This window comes from Dermacentor silvarum, chromosome 7 (assembly GCF_013339745.2).
Source record: "Dermacentor silvarum isolate Dsil-2018 chromosome 7, BIME_Dsil_1.4, whole genome shotgun sequence".
NCBI lineage: Eukaryota > Metazoa > Arthropoda > Arachnida > Ixodida > Ixodidae > Dermacentor > Dermacentor silvarum.
The window spans coordinates 167,206,149-167,213,383 of NC_051160.1; the positions used below are offsets into that span (position 1 = coordinate 167,206,149).

Sequence of the window (7,235 nt, forward strand, 5' to 3'; positions counted from 1 at the left end):
GTCATCGAGTCTCTCTTCATGTCGGTCTACTTACGCCGCAGCACACCTGCTTACTTAATCAGCTCATGTTTACTACAATTCATATTGCTACCAAAGCCGCTCACCTTACTTCGTATGACATTGCTGTGTTGCTATCGCATTCATTGCTTCGCCCTTAGGGCGAAACTGTGACATTTATTGTTATTTACTCATTTCACTGGTAAACGGCCCACAAATATTACTGGAATTGTACATTTGATGAAATGTTAAGTTTGAAGCTCCTTTAATCGTAATCTTGCTTCTTAGGGTTTTCCCGTCATATTTATGAAACTGGGAGAAAAATTAGGAGACGTCGCGTGAGTAGGCCTGCAGCAGTTCAGGTGCCTGCTGAAGAACAAAAATGCATTGAGAACAGTCTTCAACACTCAAACCCAATTTATTTACAAAAGTAAGGACTAATAATTCCACTTTATAACCTCTCAGCGATGTTATCTGGTTAAAATGCGGTTGCCCTGCTGCACGCTCGTACCTGCTACATAACACAGTCTTGCTAGCATAACACTCAGTTGCCCTTTTAGGAGTGTTAAACAATCGCAGATAGATGCGGAGATGTGTAGACACAAATCGCTCAAGAAGTTTTCCAATCAGATCCTTGTGCTGATAACGGGTTTTCTGGCAAGGTTACATTCTTTCCAATAATTTTCTTCAGTACTTTCAATGGTGTTTCTCAGACAGCTCAGATCTTGAGCTTCAGCAAAAGACTTGAGAACACCCTCACATTAAAAAACAAAGTCCAGAATTTGTCTGCTTGCATAAATTAAACTTTGACGTATTGGACATTATCATTTAGTTGATCAGGGTGGTGTTCCTGTCCAGGTTCTTCAGCCGCTAGCATGCACACAGAGCAGTGTTCCACAGTGCGGATAATCGGCTTTAACAAAAAGACTGCCAAGTGGGCGAGTACATCTTCCCCAAGAGAAGAAGCTTCTTCTAAGTCGAGAATGAAGTCGCTTCTCTCATCACTCTCGTCTGACTGAGTGATGCATTGTGCCTGTTTAATTTTTGCTGAAAAAAAGTCGACCAGGTAGGTACTGTCATCGATCGCGTAACCAGGAAACGAGTTAGCAAGTGCCCCAATACTTCTAGCTACAAACAAAAGTCAATTCACAAACGTCTAGAATAAACCTACACCGTTGCAGCAAGTCGTATCACACCATACTGCAGCCTTATAATCACTAGAAAAGGCACGCCAACGTATACAAGCAACTTCTCTGTGAAAATGAAAAGGATTACAATGGGACATTATCCTTAACGAAATCATGATCCTCACTCGCATATCTTCGTTGTGTCCGTCGGTACCCAGCTGTCACGTTTTACTTTCGCTGCCCTTTTCTTCCTTCGTTCAACGTCGCGGGGGTAATAAAATACCCGCGGCTCTTTCGCGGTCGATCCAGTGCACAGAACGACAAAGCAGCCCGTCATGTTTCATTAACCAGCACGAACATCACAAGAGACTACACGACATACCAGCTCTCGCACCACAACGCTACCAAGAAAGCAAATGGAGCGCGCGTCTGTTCAGATCGACAGCCGGCGCGAAAGAACCAACATGGCGCCGAAAAGCCAGAGCGGCGGCGCGGGGCGGTTCAAAGGCTGTCCCCACCTGTAAGCGGCGCTGGCATCGAGGCGCCCTAATGCTAGCGCCGTCGCAGGAGCAGTTCACATCTCCGCAGGTGAATACAAATTTGCATTTGTTCTTAAAAATCAGGCAATTAACTGTGGTAAGTGTTATACTAAACGAAGCAGACCCGAAAATGCGATCGTTCTGCAACATTTGAACAAGAAGAGTGCAGCGGTGAGCACAAAATCTTTTTTCGAACAGGTACTGCGAAATATTCTAGACCCGACAGGAAAGGCAGGTGGCTCGCTCGCTCGTTTTGTATTGAAAGACGATTTTATGTCTGACTTTACAGGCGAAAGAATCGAGCAAAACTTCCGTAAAGTGCATAAGAACTGGCGTTAGAAAACGCCAAAGTACGCCAAAATAAACACAAAATTTTTTACCGAAAGCCTACAGTTCGGACCGAATCTACATACCAAAATAGCCCCTCCACCCCTCCAATATTGATTGCATAGTGTACAATCAATGTTGCATGGTATACCGCTAGACAAATGAGATATCAAGTTGCCTTTACATATTGGAGCGTTAGAGCATTATCCCAAGCTATTCCTGACACCATTCACAAAAGTGAATCATCAGGTAATATTTTGAAATTGAAACTTGTACAGGCACCATGGCTGTAGCGTCGCCACTGTCGCTGTTTACAAACATGGCGGCGTGTCATGTTGCGTGCCCATCTCTGTGGTCATGCAGTCGTTGTTTAGTGGCTTTTTTTGTGCTACCTCCTGTTGTCGCTTTTATATTGCGCTCATTAACGAAGGAGGAACTTCTGGGCCCGATATGATGCGTCGTATGCGAGTGTAGCGCCCACAGACGCTGCTATGCGGGGACGCTAAGGTCGGCGCTCTCGGCCGGCGCTTTGGGGCCGGCTGCGAATGGCGAGGAGAATAAAGTTGGGCGGCACGTGCTAGCAGCGCAAGCACGGCACGCGCCAGTCCGTTCTAAAAGCCTGCTGAGCTGGGCTCTTTGTTCTGGCGCTCCGCTGCGACCACTCGGTTCGCGACACGAGGAACTAATTCAACAACCTACAGCAACACAACCTCGGTGATCCCTTTGTTTCATTTGCGGACGGAAGTGAGCCGTAGTCTTGGAGGATCCCGTTTTCAAATGCTTCCGCACAGCAGTGAAAAGCAGTGCCGAAGTAGATTCTCGACCAAGCGCTCTGTGGCCAGGAGAAATGCTTTGAAGTCCGCGCACATCGGGAAGTCGGCACATTGCCGCGAGACCAACGGCCGCCCGGCAATTGGCAGCGCGGCACGTTGCCACAAGACGGACAGACGGGTATTTTTCGTGTCAAAGGCAGGTAGCTGCGTATGCTATCCTTATTACGTTGCGCGTTATCGTTGCTCGATGCGTTGTTTCCACGGAAATCGAACAGCGTGGTACCGAATGCGGTTGCCGTGGCGTTGAATCTGCTTGCGCTCTACGTTTGTAAAGATTAATCGCTACTAATACAGAGCGCTTGTAGTGAGATAATACGTGCGCACCACCACTCGTAAACTTTTCCCAGTATTAGACGCAAAAATGTTCCGGCGGCAAGATGATCCCCCTGCATTTTAAACTTGCGGTTTGCAATAACCCAGCTAGCACAAAAGCGATAGAAAACTGCTTCCATACCGATTCGCCAAGACTAAATGAACGTCTGAAAGACGCACTAAAAAATCCGTGCAGTCCGTTTAGAAGGTGATAAACGGTCGTATATCGTTGCTAATGTCCGGCGGATATGACTATTGCAAGAAGTTCTAGAATCCTGCTTAAAGTAGTTTCGAAAAATCCTGTCTTGAAATGGATTTTGTAAGACCATTAGAAGCATTTAAAAAATACAGATTGAATCCTGCTACAATCAGGATTTTGACATCCATTTTCTTTCACCCTCCCCTCTACCGCCCCCCTCGTCTCCCTTTCCTTCCCTCTCCCCATGCCCGTGCGGCGTTTCGCCGGCCGGTGGCATGCAGGTTTGCGCTTGTGCAATACACGAAACACATACAGCAATAACATTTTTTATTGCAAGTAAACACGACTAGACAAGCTAGCAATCAACATTAAATGAGTGCCTCCGAGTAACGTCCATTACAGGTATCGACCTTGATAAACCTGGTTTCGAACAGGCTGCTGGGCTGTAGCTCCTTAATTCAGCAGGTCTTCTTACTGCAAAAACATTAGGCATGTGTAAAACGTATGTTAATTGAAGCACACTTTTCTTAGTGAACGTTTAGTTTTTCAATGCACTGGCAATAAGCACTGCAATATATCTTGGCAATGGGCAGCACTACAATATATTGGTCCAAGCACACAGTTTTCGAGCATTCCACCTTTAACATGGTTCTAACATTAACCGATCACAAGTGAAATTCCGTTCTGTTGCCTTGAAGACATACTTTACATCTAACTGAAGGTGTTGCATGAACAATCGCCAAGCAGTGTAAGTGTCGGCTATTTTGCTAGCTTTCAGGAGGCTGTTGTCTTGACTAGTTGGCGACTGGTAGATGACAGCAGCCTCCTAAACATGTGCGAAGTAGGTGCCAATTAGCATTCAAAGAAAGGAATAGATAATGCATTTCTGATAATGTTGTACGGGAAAAGAGGTAAGTGCGGCTCTGCAAAGGCACAGCTTCAGTGTGACAGCATTGTTACACCACCCATTTTATTTGCCACAGATCACATAGCCAATTCAGAAATGGCGCAGGCTTGAGTATATACCTAAACACCAGTCTATCAAACACATCGCATACTTCAAATTGAGCAAATATATTGCGATTCCTTAAAAAATAAAAGACAGCAGACGAGTGCAACCTTGAGTAACAGCGACTATTTGCAGCACGGCTGCTTCAAGCATATACAGTAAGAACTTCATTTGCTTGTAATTAAACCATTAAAATGTTGCACGCCTATGACTTGCCTGTTTGAAAACCTCCACACAATAACATAGCCAAGCACTTGTAAAGAATTTTTTTTACAAAAACAGTGAGTCATCCACACACAAGGTGGGAACATAAGCCGTAATTTTCCACCCAGTTTCACTAACTTTCACCTTGGTGACACTAATAGTTACGCAATGGGTTAAAGGTTAAGCTCGTGCAGTTTATAAATCAATTGTGATCTAGAGTGCTTGCATATGCAATTTATTGCTTACACCGAAATGAGCCCACACACTAAAACCCACACATGGCACGCGGCGACGATTTCATCGCCGTTGCACTTTATACGGAATATCACGGCGACGACGACGGCGGCAAAAATGCGCTTGGAGTGCCCATATAATTTCTATCGCAATAAAAGAAAAAGAACCGCGGCGTAAATTTCTCTCTCTCAAATGGCAAGGTCTCCGTTACGTCGTCGCGCCGTAACACGCGTGTTCGAGTCGATGTCTCAACGCTGCGGCTGCGACGCAGACGGAAGCAACGACGGAGGCCCAGTCCGGCCAACGCTCGCTTCAACGGCAGGAAAAGAAAGGGAGATGGTTAATGGCGCCGGGCCGGCGGCGGGCGCGCACGGAGACAGTCGAAGGTGGGGGAGCTACGAGGGAGTTGAGAGGGAGAGTGAGGGGAGCCACCGAAGCGATGGGGTCACCTCTGCTGAAGCCAAATCAGCATCCCTGACGCCCTCCTCCCTCACCTTCGACGTGTCCGCGCGCGCCCGGCGCCGACGTGCTGGCGCCGCCCGCTCTCTACAGCATCGTTTTCTGCGAGCGTTGGCCGACGTGGGCAGTCTCGTGGCCCCTACTCGCCAATCTGCTTGCGCGCCGTGATATATACCGACTCCATTCGTACGTCAAGCTGTGGTGCACGAATACTTCAGAAATAAGTTCTTCCTTTAATTCGAACAAACTTTCGGGCTCCTTCGAGTTCGAATTATCGAGATACGACTGTATATGTGTCACGCTGAAAATTTAATTTGTACGACTTTAATATGACATAACAGTTACCTGGGTTCTTGGAGTTCAGGAGTTTCGTAGTGGCCCTTTGGGCGGCGGCGTTTTCGTCTGCCCCTTTCGGCACCTGTAGAGGGTACATGATCGGTGTCTTCACCCTCACGCGCCTTCTCTCTTGCACGTAGGTATGTGCCTGCAAAGTAAGTTACAAAAAAAAAAAACTCTTTATTGTTATGCTGATAAACTCGGAGTATCTATGTTTATAATGTAACAGCAGTGCCTATTACAACTGTATATTGGAATTTTTCTTTTTTTAACAGAATTTTGTTACTGCACAGACTTGCAAAAAGAAAACGCCAGTGCGACCTCAAAATTTATTTGTTGCATGACTGAAGCCAAAAAATGTTAGGTATCCTAAAAAAAGATGCTGTAAATAGCTACACTGTCGGATTATGTCACAAAAAACAAGGCAACAGTGCACTACATACAGGGTGTTTCATTTAACTTTAGCCATACTAAAAATATGCAAGTTCCACGTACCAGGACAGAACCAAGGTAATGTTGGAGATACTCAGATTATTTTTTGCATTCCGCCTAGTTAGATAATTAGTTCTAATTAATTGATTAACTTCTCAATTACTATAGAAGAAAAGTGTCAATGAGAAGTTTTTAAAGCAACATGAGAAACCCCTGATACCGCTTTCTGTTTCTCAATATGAGCTACATAAAGTGTTTTTCCAAGTGTGAAACATACCTGCCAATACACGCAAACTGCCTCGAGCGGCCAGTCGTTCGGCAATTTTGCGTGTATTCGCGGGCATCTTTCACGCTCGGAAAAACACACGAGTGATCTCGCACAAGAGCGTTGACGGAAGAATGCTGTGGCTACGCGAAGATCGTAGCACGTCTCATCATTCTGCGCCAAACGGGAATGTCATCGTCATCCTAACGATCAATGGTCAACGAAACGTCACAGAGGTAATTTTAGACAGCTTTGGCAAACCTGAATACGCACACAATAAAAGAAACGTACGCAGACGTAAACATGCCTCTTAAACAATATTAGAGATTCCAGTTCAAATCAAGGCGCTTTCATTGCAAAACTTCATTACCGCCTAAAACTTCCACCTAAAACTCCCACCTGAAAACCGTAAATAATTAAACACGACAGGTGTTAAAGTGGCAGTGACTACTTACGTGAGCAAAGAAGATGTGGAAGGCAGTCTGGCGCTCCGCAGTTCATGAACGAATACGCGTCAGGAACTTAACGGCTGGTCCTGACAAAAATAACGGTGAGTGTAACGGCGGGTTCAAAAGTTACGTAATCTGGAGGAAAGCTGCGCGGAGAGCGCAGTCAGCTCGGCTGCTCAGACTGCGTCGGCGCAAGCGATGACGCCGATGAGCCGTCGCGCCACTCCTCGCTTTGTCAGGTAGCCGCTATGATACGTCGCGGCGCTGCATCCTCTTGCGACACACGCTGGTGCAATGCAGAAAAATACTCAGTGTGGCTTCGTACTCGGTACCTGAAGCACAGAAATACTAGCTAATTTAACTAAGAAAATACAAAATGCGGCTGCTACCATAATGCTAGCGCCACCTTACAAAGATAATTTGAAATAACAAAAGTCGAACTTTTTAATGCCTCATTCTCGGCACTTTGCGGTAGGTAGGTAGGTTCCTAACTCGCTTTATAATACAAAAAGT

At 45.9% G+C, this 7,235-nt stretch overlaps 1 long non-coding RNA gene across 1 annotated transcript; it reads right to left on the reverse strand.

Annotated features, from left to right (window-relative positions):
- Positions 1 to 3,675: 3,675 nt before the first annotated feature.
- Positions 3,676 to 6,851, reverse strand: LOC125947053 (uncharacterized). The gene is made up of 3 exons (XR_007468096.1): positions 6,729 to 6,851; positions 5,586 to 5,724; positions 3,676 to 3,808 (listed from the first exon to the last, which is right to left on the reverse strand). It is a non-coding gene; the product is annotated as an uncharacterized LOC125947053 (long non-coding RNA).
- Between the last annotated feature and the right edge of the window lie 384 nt (positions 6,852 to 7,235).